Raw genomic sequence first — 15,078 nt, 5'->3', positions numbered from 1 at the left:
TATCGGTCACCAAACATTTTGGGACTCCAAAATGGCATACTATGTTTTTCCACACAAAATGCTGGACCTTGTAGGCTGTGATTTGCGCAACTGGCTCGGCCTCTATCCACTTTTTAAAGTACTCAATGACAACCACAAGGTACTTCATCTGTCGCACCGCTAAAGGGAATGGCCTCTGAATGTCGATCCCCCAGGTATGAAACGGCCATGGGCTGTGAATCGATCGCAACTCCTCTGGTGGCGCCTTGTGCCAGTCAACATGTTGCTGACACTGCTTGCATCGTAGTGCATACCTCGTGCAATCTTCCCTCATGGTTGGCCAGTAGTATCTTGCGCGACTGGCTTTTGACGACAAAGCTCGGTCGCCGATGTGACTCCCACATATTCTTTCGTGAAGCTCTGCCATAATCCGTGTGCATTGCTCACCACTTACGCAAGCCAAGATAGGGTGGGTATACCCATGTTTGAACAGATTCTCATCTACAAGAGTATACTTGCTCGAATTTTTCTTGACTACTCTGCCTCTATGGACTCTAGCGGGAGTATCCCGTTAGCCAAGTAGTGTTTGTAGGGTGTCATCCAGGTTTCACCCCTTATAGTTGCAATTTGCTCGGTATTTAAGAAGTTAGATTTCAGTTGTTCTCGAAATACAATCAAAATCTCCGAACTCAAGTTACTTGCAGTAAGGTTATCCAGTATGTCAGATATACTTGAACTATCAAACACAAATCTCATCCACTGAGGGATTTTACGCAGATTTAGCTATACACGCAGATTTAGCACAGCTATAGCTATGAGTACTTGAGGACTTTGTTTGTTCATGAATGATTGTGATGCTAAAGCAGGAGATGCTAAAGCAGGAGATGCAAAAGATAATGTCATCTCCTCAATAATCAATCTACACCAGCTACTCCCTTCCAAGAGTTTTGTTTCTTTTGTCAGATTTTCCCATCCCAGAATCATTGACAGGCAGAAGCAACAATTTGTAGCCACTCTCAGATCATTATAGAAAAGCAGCCTTTCCAGGATGCTCCTTTATGAACATTAAGTACCCAACAGTACATCTCAACTCTTCATCATTACTGTTTATTTGATCTGATATTCTGTTAAATAACTCTAACAGACTATAAGAAGCAGCAATCTTGATTACAGGAGAACCAAAATGCAGAAGTCTGCACAAGTCATGGCAACGGATGCCAATGAAGGCTAGTGGCTCCGATGGTTTCAATGAAACAAAGAAGCTTTGCCAATCGACAAACCCTGGTAGGACATCATGCAAGCTATAATAGAAGATTTAGGATTTAAAACTCATTGTTTTAAATATTTAGAAAAGATCATTAAGGGGTGTAAAATATAATTTTCTTACTTTAATATGCTAGAATTAATTTTCCAGAAAGTGAATATACTTTTTCTTTTTGTTACTGATGTGAACGGCTTACCTTTTAACGGCGAAGTAATGAAGCAAAAGCACAAATATTAAAGTTTCTCCAGTGCTTGTTCCCTCGTCGAGGTCTACCAAAGCAGGTCCCTTCAAAGAAGCAGCAGACTACGGTGTGTTGACCATTGAGATTATAGAAGTATTAAGAAGAACGGCCTTTGAAGTCTCTTCAAGTGTTTTCTTGGTGGAAAGATGCAAAATTAAGGAAAGAATGCCAATAACGAAGAGACTTTCGTTACTTAAGATAACAACCTTTTCGGATGGAATTGAATACTCCATCATCTGCAAAAGTGGACGTGGTGTGAGAACAATCATTAACTAAGTCATTGTGGTTTCTAGTATGTTTAGGGATAGTTGGTCGGTTATAGAATTTTGTAATGTCAGATCACAGTATTTTTCCACCTCATCTGTAACAATGGTGGTTTTGCTGTAATCTACTCCCGTTTGGTGCTTATACTTATACTTGTATCTATTTATTTCTAATATTTCGTAATAATTATTGTAACACATCTCCAAATAGTTGTTTGTGGCCTGTTATGCATTATAATGTACTACACATGTTTTTGCATGCATGGGCATTGTATCACTCAATCCTCACATCAGTTATCTTTAGTCATACAGAGTACAGCTCCGCTCTGCCTAAAATTCTTGTAACTAACGTCCTCTGGCATATTCAAATTTGAAAATCGGGCTAAATGACAACCGTATTAACAAAACTCAATAATGTGCTATATCATCTTTACGGACAAAGATTATGCATGAATAGGTTCGAATTTGATATTACATTAAAATCAATCAAATCACACAAATTTAATGTTTGATTCGAATGATATTTTAACCAAAAATTTAATCAAACGACACTCTGCTAACACGTCTGAACAGAAGTAGAGTGGAACGTTAGAAAATTCAGGGACTATGTCGAAAGCTAGAGTAAATTTGCACGACAACAATTGTACTCTAACCAAAAAAAAAAAATAGAGGTCAGTAAACAACCAAGAGGGAAATGAGACCGAAAAATGGCTCTAACCACATAAAAAATAGAGGTGAGTAGGCCGTTCTAAGAGGAAGATAGGACCTAAAATGGGAGTCTAATCATGATAATGATTAAATTTATACGGAGCAATATGAATAAATAGAAGTTCAGCTACTCAAACCTTCATGGTTACCGCAACCCAACTTTGATCAGCAGACAGTGTTTCAGGATGCACTGAATTCAACCAAAATCAAGATGGACATGTAAGTTGTTGTCGACAAGGAATTACTCAAATAAACCAACTCCTGATTGTTGTCGCCATTCCATGCAAAGATAATTGCTCACAAGCAGTTGGGTAGACATGGAGCATAGTTGCCATGACATTGAGAACACATACTACGTCACATTCATGCCTTTCTTCCTCCAAGAGCTGTGCTAATAGGCACACGAAAATTCTAGCTCCGTAGTTATCCTCAGTTGATACTAACTCTGCTAGTGTCTGGACGTTAATAGTTTGATTATTGTTTCCGAGAATTATATCAGTCTCTTCTAAGTTATAGCTTCTGCAAAATTTTAAAATCTGATTGCATAATGAGTTGATTATGTTATCTTGTTGAAACAACCACTTCAATGATACTGTGTGAATTCTTGCTGAAAGTAAGTCCCATTCATCAATATTTATGAGCTGGAATATTATCTCCTCTGCTTCTCCACTGTAGTGAATTTGTTAGTTCGTATTGTCAAGACCCCATAATAAACTGTAAAGATTCACCAGTCGTGTCACGTTCATATTATCCGTGGTTACAATGAAAATCGCTCCTATTGAGAAAGAATATATTGTTCAAAGAAGCTAAAATCAACTTCTCATCTGCAAGTCTGGTAATTAAAGTTAGAAAACTGTTAGGGAAAATAGTTGTCGATGAATTGCTAACCAGGGAAATAGGAGTACGAATTTTGGCAACGTAAGTACCTTTCATCATATAGCGAACTGGTGTACAAAATCAGCAAAACTGCAGATTGACAAGAAGGCAAATCCAAACTGTTAGTACTCCTTTGACCAAGCAAAGAGAGTAAATCGATAGATGGTGAGACAGGTGTAAAACGGCCTCTCTAATTGGTTGTCCAAAATAATTTCCTAGTAGAGAATCCCTGAGTGAACTTAGCAACAAATATATTCTATTTTTCCTCTTATCTCCTGTAAACAAACCCAGGCATTCATAAGAAAAGCTGAACCAACCGACTGAAATCAAAGTCTCTGCATTTTCCGTGGCATTAATACTAGACTGCAGAAGCAGTATCGAATGGGCTCTTCCATTTCATTGATGTCCATTACAAGCCAAGGCAGTAAATGGGCTCAGTATGTATCTAGAATACTGCTTTTAAGATCCAGCTTATTAGAGTTACTGGAGTTTCCATCATAACTGATCCGGTCGGTCATCGGTAGTCGATGACGTCAGCAGCAGATAACCACGTGGACCACTCGCAGGATGACAAGATCAGGTGGCAGAGAAATGAGGGAGGAGATCACCCGGTATGGTTATCGGTGGTCGATAACCGAGTGGCCACCGACAGATCAGTTCCAAGATAAACGGGGGACACGTGGATCAGGTGGCAGAGTAATCATGGAGGAGATCCCCGATATGGAGATCGGTGGTCAGTAACCGAGTGGCCACCGACAGATCAGTTCCAAGATAAACCCCCGGGGGAGAACGCGAGAAGCAATAGAGCACCGATCAGTCATCGGGTGCATGGTCATCGGGGTTTCGTGTTACGCGCAGTTAAACTGGGACTGAGATTTGCAGCGAGAGCGTTATGCATGGACCTCGCATGATCATACCTCAGAGAAAGAAGAGCTCCTCGTCGGTATAGTCGTGCACGAGAGTGGCCTGAGGGAGTCAGTAAACCGGTCAGTGATTGGTTACTCTCTCAACCCATTACGTGCATGGCATCGTGAAGGGGAAATCGTATATGCAGAGAGCAATGCTTGGTGAGTGTGCCTAGTCCAGCCACACCTGGCGTTCGCCCAGATGGAAGAAACGCGCTAAGTTACTCCGCAAGGGAATAACTTAGGCGCACAAAGAGATGCGCTAGAGCCCTTCAGGTGGTGGCACGTGAACGGTTAGATGCAAGTTGCATGCCTCCACGTGTCATTGTCTGAGAGGGGTGCGGCCCAGATAAAGGTGCACTCCGTGTCGTGAAAGGTACAAACAGAAAACCCAGACACCCACGACCCTGACTGTGGTACGTTTTCGTACAAAAGCATAACAGAATTCTGACACACGCAGATAACAGCGTAGCAGAATTCTGTTAGGCACAGACACAGAGGGAGATAAAAAGGGAATCAGAGAGAAATACAGGGACACTTTTTTTACACACATTATTTTCTAGTGATTCTGTGATCTAACTTGAGCGGGAATGCAAACGGCCGCTAGAGGCGTTGTCTGTGTGCTTGCAGGTTACATTCGGAATTCCCAGAGGAGGAGGTTCTAAGAGTGTTCTTGCAGATAACACAGTTGCCATAGGCAGGTCAAGCAAGCGACAAGGCAATTCCTCCACGCTCGAGTTGTCGGCAGGATCAATGTATGCATATGCCTCTTTAAGTAGGTACAAGCATTGCAAAATTTGGTCGATATTCCTTTCAGAGACATATAGACAAGCTAAAATGGCATGTCTTGTTGCTTCCCCGATTGATTTTGACAGATCCAGAGCTCCATTACAAGATGGATATCTTATAAAAGCCACAAAGACAGAGCAGACCATTATAAAGGTCTCGAGAATCATACCCATTTCTCCATCGGGAATACTTTTTGAGCATCCTTATCCAAACAAGAATCAGTTCCTCTAGTTGAGAAATTGATACAGATCCAGGACACTCAGAAATGCATTCATAAATGAGCGTCAGTGTCGCACACTGGACAGGATAAGTAGTTCAGTAGTTATACATAAGACAAATAACAACATCCGTTTGAGACAACGTACTAATGTCAATCTCTAGTCTACACATCCAAAATAGGCTTCACGAAAAAGACCAAAGTTAAAACAAACAAGACAACCAAAAAAAGTTTGGAGTTTTCTTTTCAAGGAACAAAAATAGTGAGAACTTGATAACGGACCAATACAATTGAAGCGAACATCGTCTTTTTGAGTCTTCACGAGCACATCGACCAACAGGTACAATATCCATGGACAAAAGGGAATCAAGATATCACTTCCTTCTCCCTCTGCTGATGTACTCTGAAGAACAGTTAGTTTATAAAGGACAAAGAGGACCTTCCCTCGAATCTCCTCACTGCACGGAGCGAGCAAAAGACTTACCACGTGAAAGAAATTTTAAATTCCACGGTACAGCAAGTCTACACACTAACAACATCCTAGTGGCGAATTCGCGGGAAACGGAAGGATTGGAGAGGAGAGGGATCGAGAGAGCTGGGAGAGAGCGTAGGAGACATGGACGGTTGGGGAAAGAGGATTGGAGAGGAAGTTGGAGAAGCAGACGAGGCAGATGGAAGCGCCGTCGTGAGTTTGGAGGTTCAACGAAGATCGATGGCCCTGAGAACATGAAACTGAAAATCCCTAGTCGTCAGCGACAACAACGTCCACATCGCGTGAATCGCTGAACCAGTACATTCTCTTCTCTATACTCACCAATCACCAGAACGCTGCTGCTACTGCTTTCGCTTTATTTGGCGCCAAGCTTATTTTTAAATTGAAAGGTAGTTAGGAAGCTCTTTCTGTTGAGCTGCGTTGTTCGTACGTGATTAGGCTAAACTGGGCCTACTGAAGGCAGAACTTTTGAAAAATGAAAAGGCTTTTTTTCTTGCACCCCCATTTTTCAACCTGCACCCCCTCAATTGGGTGAAATAACCATATTACGGGTTTTACATTTTTCTCTCTCTCATTTCCCGCTCTACTTCGTTGTTCACTTTGTGTGCATCTCCCTCGCTGCACCATACCGCCACGCTCGTCGTTGTTGCATCATCGCCGTTGTAGAAGAAGAGAAAAAGAGAGATAATACACTATGAAAAAAAATCGTTTTGTAAAGTTCTCTCATAAACATATGTAATGTGTTTCATAAAGTTTATTTTCGAAATTCATTCCGAAATGTATTTTATGAGTTCTAAATATTTCATTTTGAAAATTCTGTTTCAGAAATTCTATTTTGAAATCCTGTTCTGAAATCTCATTCTAAAGATTCCGAAAAATTTGTTTTAGAATTTCTGAAAAAAAAATTAGAAAAAATATTTAAATGAGTAACGAATAAGTTACTTTAATGAAGACTAAAATAGTTATTTGGAAAATTGTGGGTTAGAGGAAAGAAAATATCAAATGAGTTTGGATTTTATTACTTAATTTTTATATATTTATTAATCTTTTATTTTTTCATGTGTTTTTTTTAGTTTCAACGTTATGAATTTAATTGTTTTATATTTCAATCAATGTTTTTTTCAAGCAAATAGCAATAGTTAATTTTGATAGCTCCCAAAGCAGCTGTCATTCAAGCTATTTAATTATATGCAACAACAGTGTTATACTATTCAAGCTATTTAATTATATGCAACAATAGTGTTATACTATTCAAGCTATTTAATTATGTGCAACAATAGTGTTATACTATTTAATTTCTAGAGTTGTATTTGTTACGGATAATATTTTAAAAATCTAATTTTAAGCTTCTTTAATCTCTGCTCTTATTTTAATATTTGGAATACTTTAAAAAACTATTCATCCGTTCTTTTTATAACGGGAATCAACATAAGTCTGTCTCTTTTTTCAACTAGTTCATCTTTTTTTTCCTCTTTAGTTTTTGTGTCGGTTTTGGTTTTCGGGTTTTGCTTTAGTCTTAGTTTTTTTATTTTTTTTCTTTGTTTTAGTTTTTTTATTCTTTTTCTTTGTTTTAGCTTTAGTTTTTCATTTTTTTTCTTCATTTTGATTTTTTGCCAGGTATCTTTAATTATATTTTGATATTAAGTCAATAAAAAAAAATTAATAAATTTTGAAAGGATCATTATATCATTTACTTTAAGTTATATACTTATTTATATTATTTGAGTGGTGACTGCTATAAATATGGATGGTTAATCTAGGTCCAAGTAGACTTTACGTCTTCTTAATCTTTGTTTTAAAATTGATTTAGACTTAATTAGTGATAATGGAGTGATTGAGTAATAATCCTACAAACTGATTGATTAAATGGTGATTTGTCAAGAGGTTTAGATGTTGACACGTCCCACCGTAATGGAGGCATGTTGTTATTTACAAAAGAGGTCGGTATGTTGAACAGTACATTAGTCTCCTAGAGTTGAGTGTAGTGACGAGTCTTTAAAAGAAAAATTTATTTCTTTCATATCTATTCGGTTATCCAACATGTAGTCAGCTATATTTGTCCAAGCTCGGATGAACATAATCGTTGAAGAGTCTAAAATGCCTCAATTCATATCCTTATAGGGGTTTTGAAAGGTTGTTTGATCAATGATCATTCATGGAAAACAATTTGATGGTTGGAGAGTGTCGTGTCAATTCAAATTATTTTTGTTATGAATAGGTAGTATGGGGGTTCCACACTTATTCTATTTTATCTTCTATTTTGTTGGGTTGAATAGATGATTGGAGAGGTAAATCGTGTATTTCTTTTCTTCTAATAGTTATTTTTCAAGAGAAGTTCGAAACTAGTGGTTAGCGGGTATACATGGGATATGGTTCCAATAACACTAGTGAATCATTTTGGGTTAATTAAGGTTTGGATGGTAGGGACGATGTTGGTAACATGGATGTTTTGTCGCTCTCAACCTCCATGTGGAAGGAGGTCGGGAAGCTAGTGGAGAATAATATTTCACTTTTTATGACTAGGAGTGAGTGAATGACAGGATTTAAGATTACTTTTCCAAGTACCAATGCTGATCAATTATAGTCTTTTGTTAGTAATATATATCTAATTGATAAATGTCATTTTTTTTGTTAATAGTGCATCATAATAAAGTAATATATAGTGTCTTTCAACCTAGAAAATGATACTTCAACAATGCTCTAAGTTCCAAAAAAAAACATACTTAAGAGAAGTCATGCTTGTTGTCAATGTTAAGTTTGGATTATGAGAGATTATTGAACAAGTATGAGGAAGAAAATTATGAAGTCAAGAACAAAAGAAACGGGTTTGGAAGAGAAACATCTTAAAATCAATGAATTCATATTTATGAATTTTTGCAACTAAAAATATATCTACACTTGTGACTTGACTAATAAAAACTACATGTAATATTGAAAAAAAAATTTAAATACAAATATAAATCTAATGTTGTTTCACAATATACTTACATATTCTTCGCTCACATGGATACGAGGACCTTAATCATAAAGGTTAGGATATGAGGACCTTAATCATAAAGGTTTTTCTATTAAATTTTTTATTTTGATATATAACAAAATGTAATACAATCAAAATATAGTTGGAAATTGAATTTTTTAAAGAAAATAATTAAGTAACTATTTTTGTTTTTACTTTTGCTTTTTTGTATTTTTTTTATTTGAATAGTATTGATTGTAAAAATCTATGGAATTTTACTAAACATAAATTACCAAATTTTTAGTGGCAACAAATTATATTTTATATTTTCTTTTCATTTACTCTTAGGCAGAAATCTCAATAAAATATTAATAGTATGCTTATTTGATATATGGAACACTAATTTTCGTATCTTTCAAGAAAAAATTATAATAAAAAGATTGTGTTCGTTGACTTTGCTATAAAGAATATAATAAAAAGACTATGATAATTTTTTTTGGAAAATCTTATATTAATGTACACAAAAAATGTGTAATTTTAAAAATAAAATAATAACATGAAAATTAAAGTTTTATTGATAAAAATGTAAAATTTTAATAGTCAAATATATTTAATTAAATCTTAATAAACTCAAATAAAACTTTTAAAAAATAATTTAATTTAAAATTAATTTAATTTATACAACAAAAATAAATAAATAATTCAATTAAAATTTGGTTCGAAAAACCATTTATCCTTACAAGTGTTGGTTCTATCTTCTATTATCTAAAAATAATCAATTTATTAATGTCTAAACGAAATCAAAAAATAACTCTTAAAGTGAGATATTGAAAAAAAAGTTCCCTTTTTGATCAAACAATTTCATCAAATTAAGTATAATTGTATGTGTGATAGCGTCTAGTATCAGGAATAGCAATGAACCCTATTATTGAAATTGCTCAGGATACTCTATTTTATCCTTTACAATCTATTTCTTAGTTTAACTCTTACTTTTCTAACTGCAATAAAAAATTAATACATATGCTCCACCCAAAATGAAAATGGGCTTAGGGTTATGAACTTATAATCCAAAATATGATGATGAAGTCCATTCCATGATTCTAAGTTCATTTTATACCGGACCCAATCGAAATGAGGTTATATATGTTAATTTATTATAGTTGAGAGATATAATTGATTTTTTGTTCATTTATTTTTATTGCGAAATAAAACTTTATTGAGAGTGGTCATATAAAAATACTTTGGAAAAATATGAAATCATATGTAAAATCATATAATGGCATAATTAAGAACTAAGTCTAGTAAAATTACTATGTCAAAGACCTATTATTCATGCAATGAGGATTGTTTTACGTGGTACAACCAGATCATGATGCACCCCAGAGACGAGTGCAAGACAGCGTTTATGACATAACTGTCTTGTTATTGCTACAAAGTAATGCCCTTTGGGTTGAAGAACGCAGGTGCCACCTACCAGCGACTGATGGACAGGGTGCTAGCTCCCATGATAGGACGAAATGTCCAAGTGTATGTGGACGACATGGTGGTCACCTCCCAGCAGAAGGAGCGGCATGTAACCGACTTGGAAGAGTTGTTCACCACAATAGCGAAGTACAAGTTGAAGCTGAACCCAAAAAAGTGTGTGTTCGGGGTTGAGGCAGACAAGTTCTTAGGTTTCTTACTCACTGAACGTGGGATAAAGGCAAATCATGAGAAGTGCGCCACAATCATAGTCATGAGGAGCCCGATCTTGTTGAAAGAGGTGCAGCAGTTGACAGGGCGCATGCCCGCCCTATCCAGATTTGTGTCGGCAGGAGGAGACAAGGGGCACCCTTACTTTCAGTGCCTGAAGAGAAACAGTATATTCGTGTGGACCCGGGAGTGCGTAGAGGCGTTTGTGAAGCTGAAGGAGTACTTGGCCAGTCCACCAGTATTGTGCAAGCCAAAGCAAGGTACCCCACTCTGCCTATACTTCGCGGTCACGGAGAAGGCGATCAGTTCGGTCCTATTACAGGAGCAAGACCAGGTGCAAAGACCGATCTATTTCCTCAACAAGGTGTTCAAGGGCCAGAGGTTAGATACCAGGCCTTAGAAAAAGCAGCTCTAGCGGTAATGTTCTCAGCGCGAAGACTTCGCCACTACTTCCAGAGCTTCACTGTGATAGTGATGACGAACCTTCCAATTCACAAGGTCTTACAAAAGCCAAATGTGGCAGGCAGAATGGTGCGATGGGCGGTAGAGTTGTCTGAGTTTGACATGCAGTATGAGCCAAGAGGCCCCATCAAGGGCCAGATTTACGCTGACTTTGTAGTAGAGCTCTCCTCGGCGACCACGCACCAAGAAGGAGCAGGATTCAGATGGGTGCTTTCGGTAGATGGTTCCTCAAACCAACAAGGTAGTGGGGCTGGTGTCATCTTGGAAGAACCATGATAGCTGTCGTTTTTCTGTCAAATTAATATTATTCTAGCGTAGACTTGTGTAACACTAGAGAGATGATAGTATAATTGTGGACAAATGTCCCCAAGTCGTCTCCCAACGAATCCAATAGTAAAATCAGTTGATCAGGGTTTAAAATCTATCTGCAAGCAATAAAAGTTAGCAATAACAATAAAGATAAAAAAAGGGGTTTGAGATAGTTGTGCAGAAAATATAATAGAGATTAAAATAGCAAATAATAAACGGTTGATCCCAAGTTCTTCCACCATTGAATTCTTCACAGGTTCTCTAAAGATTAATCTTTTCTCAATCCTCCAACAGAGCTAAACCAGATTGAACATGCGCCGATCTGATTCAACTAAAACTCACCAGTAAAGCATGCGTCTACTGGTTTAATCCATACCCACTTTGTTCCATGCGTATACTCCATGGGAATGCTTACCTCCTCTCTCTTGAATCATGCGCTCAAGAAATTAATTAGAACAATGCGAACTAACTAAGAAACCAAAGTTCAAGGTAAGGAAGACTCTCAATCATGCGTTCAAGTACAACCTCTCACAAAAACTAGTTTTCCAGGAGATTAGACAATAAAAACAACTGCTATAGAGAATTAAAAATCGAAACTTTTATTGAACAAAACCTCAGAACTCAATGGGAAATTACAAAGGAATCAACCAAACAGGTTTAGCCTTCCATGCGGAGGCAAAACAAAAGAATTACTAAGAGGAAAATAAACTAAGAAAATCCTATGAAGCTCTCTCTTTTCTCCTTGATGCTTGTGTCCTTTTATAAGATTTTCTGCTCCAAGGATCTTGAGAGAATATTGTAGTTTATTCCAAGTTTCCATCTTTCCAAAATTCTTGTATTTTGTAGAAGATTTGCTTCCAATTCTGTTTCTGAGATATTGTAGATTTTATTTTCTCTTTCTTCTCCTCAGAATTTGATTTCTGTTTTGGTTCAAGAATCAACTTAGACTTTTGCATATTTGGCCCATTTACAAAGGTAGATGCTTCCTCCGGATAATTTACTCTAAAAACACAAAATTAACAATAATAATAGTTAAGGCCCAAATAAACCCAATTATAAGAATATTAATTAAAACAATGGATTTATTTATTATTATAATCCAATAATCTATGATTAAGGCTATTGTATGTGAATAAATATATGCTCATCAAATACCCCCACACTTATCTTTTTGCACTCCTGGGCTAAAAATTCTAAGGTTTAGAAAGAAAAGAAAAAGCAATGCAAATAACAAATAGCAAATTCTAAGAATGCATAATGACAAACATGATATAATTTCAAGAAATCAAGGAATCAAGAAAAATGTGAATGGAAAATCCTATATTTTAATGTACAAGCAGGTAATTGAAGTTAAAGGATGAATCAAAATTGACAGAACTTCATTGGACACTCTCCAACTCTCAAGTGTTTAGGGCTTGTATTTACACTGAGCACCCATGTAGACAAACACTACCATATGCTTAGCAAGACTCTAATATTCACAACATTCGGAAAAAAAACATGCAATCAAAGATCAAGAGGACTTCATAAGGGATGTAATGAGGCTAAGGTAAAGGTAGGTAAAAAGTGGGAAAATAGGCTTAAAAACCATAGAAAAACAAAGGACAATGGACGATAGGTCTAAAAACAAGTGTAAGTATTATGACAATTCAACTCCTTTTTTTATTTCAAGATATCATTCTTTTTCATATAGTAGATAGTCAATCCAATGTATTAGAGGGTCCACTCTTATTTTCTTTATTTTGCTTTGCTTTTTTTTTTCTTCTTGTATTCCTTTTTTTTTTCCTACCCCTTTTCTTTTTTTTTTCTTTAAAACTAAAGAGGTAAATTATGAAAATGAGATACACCCCCAAACTTATTCAAAAACCTATTCCCAAATAATTTCAAAGCTCCTTTATCTTCTAAGATAGGGACAAACATGGTTTTTCTGTTTTGAGGCTTGTAATGAGGGTTAAAAATAAGAAAAAGGCTATAGTCTCAAGGGGCTAACAAATGGATTATCATAAAGGTAGGCTAATATGGCTAGTGGGTTAATTTAAACAAAGAATGCCTCTATCATATCAATTCATGAACGTAAGTCACAGTTGTAAAACAAAGAATCAAGCTAAGTTCTAGAGTATAAGCAAACATGAGTAAAAACACACTAAAAAGAGTATTAAATAATATATCAATTAAGGCTCAAAACTCACTAGGGACATTCTATCAAAAGATTCAACCCAAAATTTCTCATAACCAACTTATTTATCAATTTTTAAGAAAATCCAAACAAAAAAAAGATCAAGAAACCAAGATTTGCTAGAATTATGAAACATGTCAGCCATTAGACAATCCTAAAGAGCTATTTATTTTAACAAAAGCAAAAAGAAATTCAAAAAAATAAAAAAAACAAAATAAAACAATAAAAGATAAATCCTAAACTATGATTCTCCTCCCCCACACTTAAATCATACATTGTCCTCAATGTAAAATCAACAAATAAATGTGTATAATAAAAGTGAGAGAAGAAGTACTCCCTCATTCAGCTTGAGGGAAGTGGGAGTTGCAGTTGTTTCAACCATCCCCTCTATAGTATAAGCCAAGACTCTTCATCCATAGTGGTGTAGAAACACTATCAGCTGGAGTGTCTAACCAAAACATGCAGTACCTTGGTAAACTATGTAACAAAAATATTATGATGAAGAAGCCTTGAAATAGTGGATGGAACTAGGGTAGGTCTGGAGGACGTGTGAAATGGTACAGTTTCTTCCATGGATGGATGATGGTATTTTCCAGAGTATATATGGAAGATGTAAATTTATTCAATATAAACGATCTAATATGGTTACTGTTTGGGGATCGTCTAAGGGTGGTGGTCTAAGGCTAAACACTTTAGTTAGGGTAGACAGTCTAGTTGGGGTGGGAGATGGAATGAAATGTAAGTTAGGAGGTGGTGGTGGCTGGTAAAGGCTGCTTTCAAACGTTCCAATTATGATAGAAGGTGTAGCTAGTGGAGATGATGGAATGAATGATATGGGCTTCACCTTAAATAGTGGAGGTTGTATTCTTTGAAGCTTTAAGGATGGAAGAATAATATCATCTTCTTCTCCACTAGCAGTGTCTACTTGAAGGATGGGTAACACCTGCTCTTCCACTTCTTGTATTACCTCCAAAACTATGTCAGAGCCATTTGTTAGTGTGCAATCTTTTTCAGTAGATTCGGCAAGTATAGCAACATCAACAACTTCTCTATCAAGACTTGCATGTGTCATAGAGTCTAATGCCACTTGATTAAGCAATGATTTTTCCTCCATCAGTGGAGGTTGGACATTAGTTGGTAATGGTTCAGAGATCCTAAGAACCTGCAAATCAACTGGGTCAGCATAAAAAACAATTGGTATGGTTGCATCTATGCACTCTGACTCATTAGACAATGTTGGTGTAGTAATATCAGCGTATGCAGTGCAAATCATATCATCTGACGATATGCATTTGTTCATCTCAACACATGTTGCACATGTATCATCAAAATTCTTAGCAATATCTTCAACTTGTCTAGCCAATTGACTAGATTTCTCTTCTAATTTTAATAGACTAGCATCTATGCTTTGTTGAGATTTCATTGTATTTATCATTAATTATCTCACTAGCTCCTCTAAAGATGGCTCTTCAAGATTATGAGGAATATTATCAGTTTGCAAAAATGGTTGAAAAGGTGTTTCACTTTCATCAAAATAGTATGACTGATAATATGGTTGTTGTTGAGGTTGCTCATAAGACTGCAGACAATATGGATTAAAATGTTGAGGTTGCTGAAAATATGGTTCACATTGTTGTAGAGGCTGCTCACAAAACTGTGAAGGTTGTTGCAAATATGGCTCATGAATATCATAATTGTAAATTTCTTCAGCTAATTTCCGTTCCATTTTAGAATTGAAAACAGGGGAT

General features: G+C 36.3%; 1 pseudogene; it reads right to left on the bottom strand.

The window, feature by feature from the left end:
• Positions 1 to 513: 513 nt before the first annotated feature.
• On the bottom strand, positions 514 to 5,340 carry LOC137833267 (protein PUTATIVE RECOMBINATION INITIATION DEFECT 1-like; annotated as a pseudogene).
• Positions 5,341 to 15,078: the final 9,738 nt, after the last annotated feature.

Source organism: Phaseolus vulgaris, chromosome 6 (assembly GCF_000499845.2).
Source record: "Phaseolus vulgaris cultivar G19833 chromosome 6, P. vulgaris v2.0, whole genome shotgun sequence".
Classification (NCBI taxonomy): Eukaryota; Viridiplantae; Streptophyta; class Magnoliopsida; order Fabales; family Fabaceae; genus Phaseolus; species Phaseolus vulgaris.
This window is presented reverse-complemented; position numbering and strand designations above follow the sequence as displayed.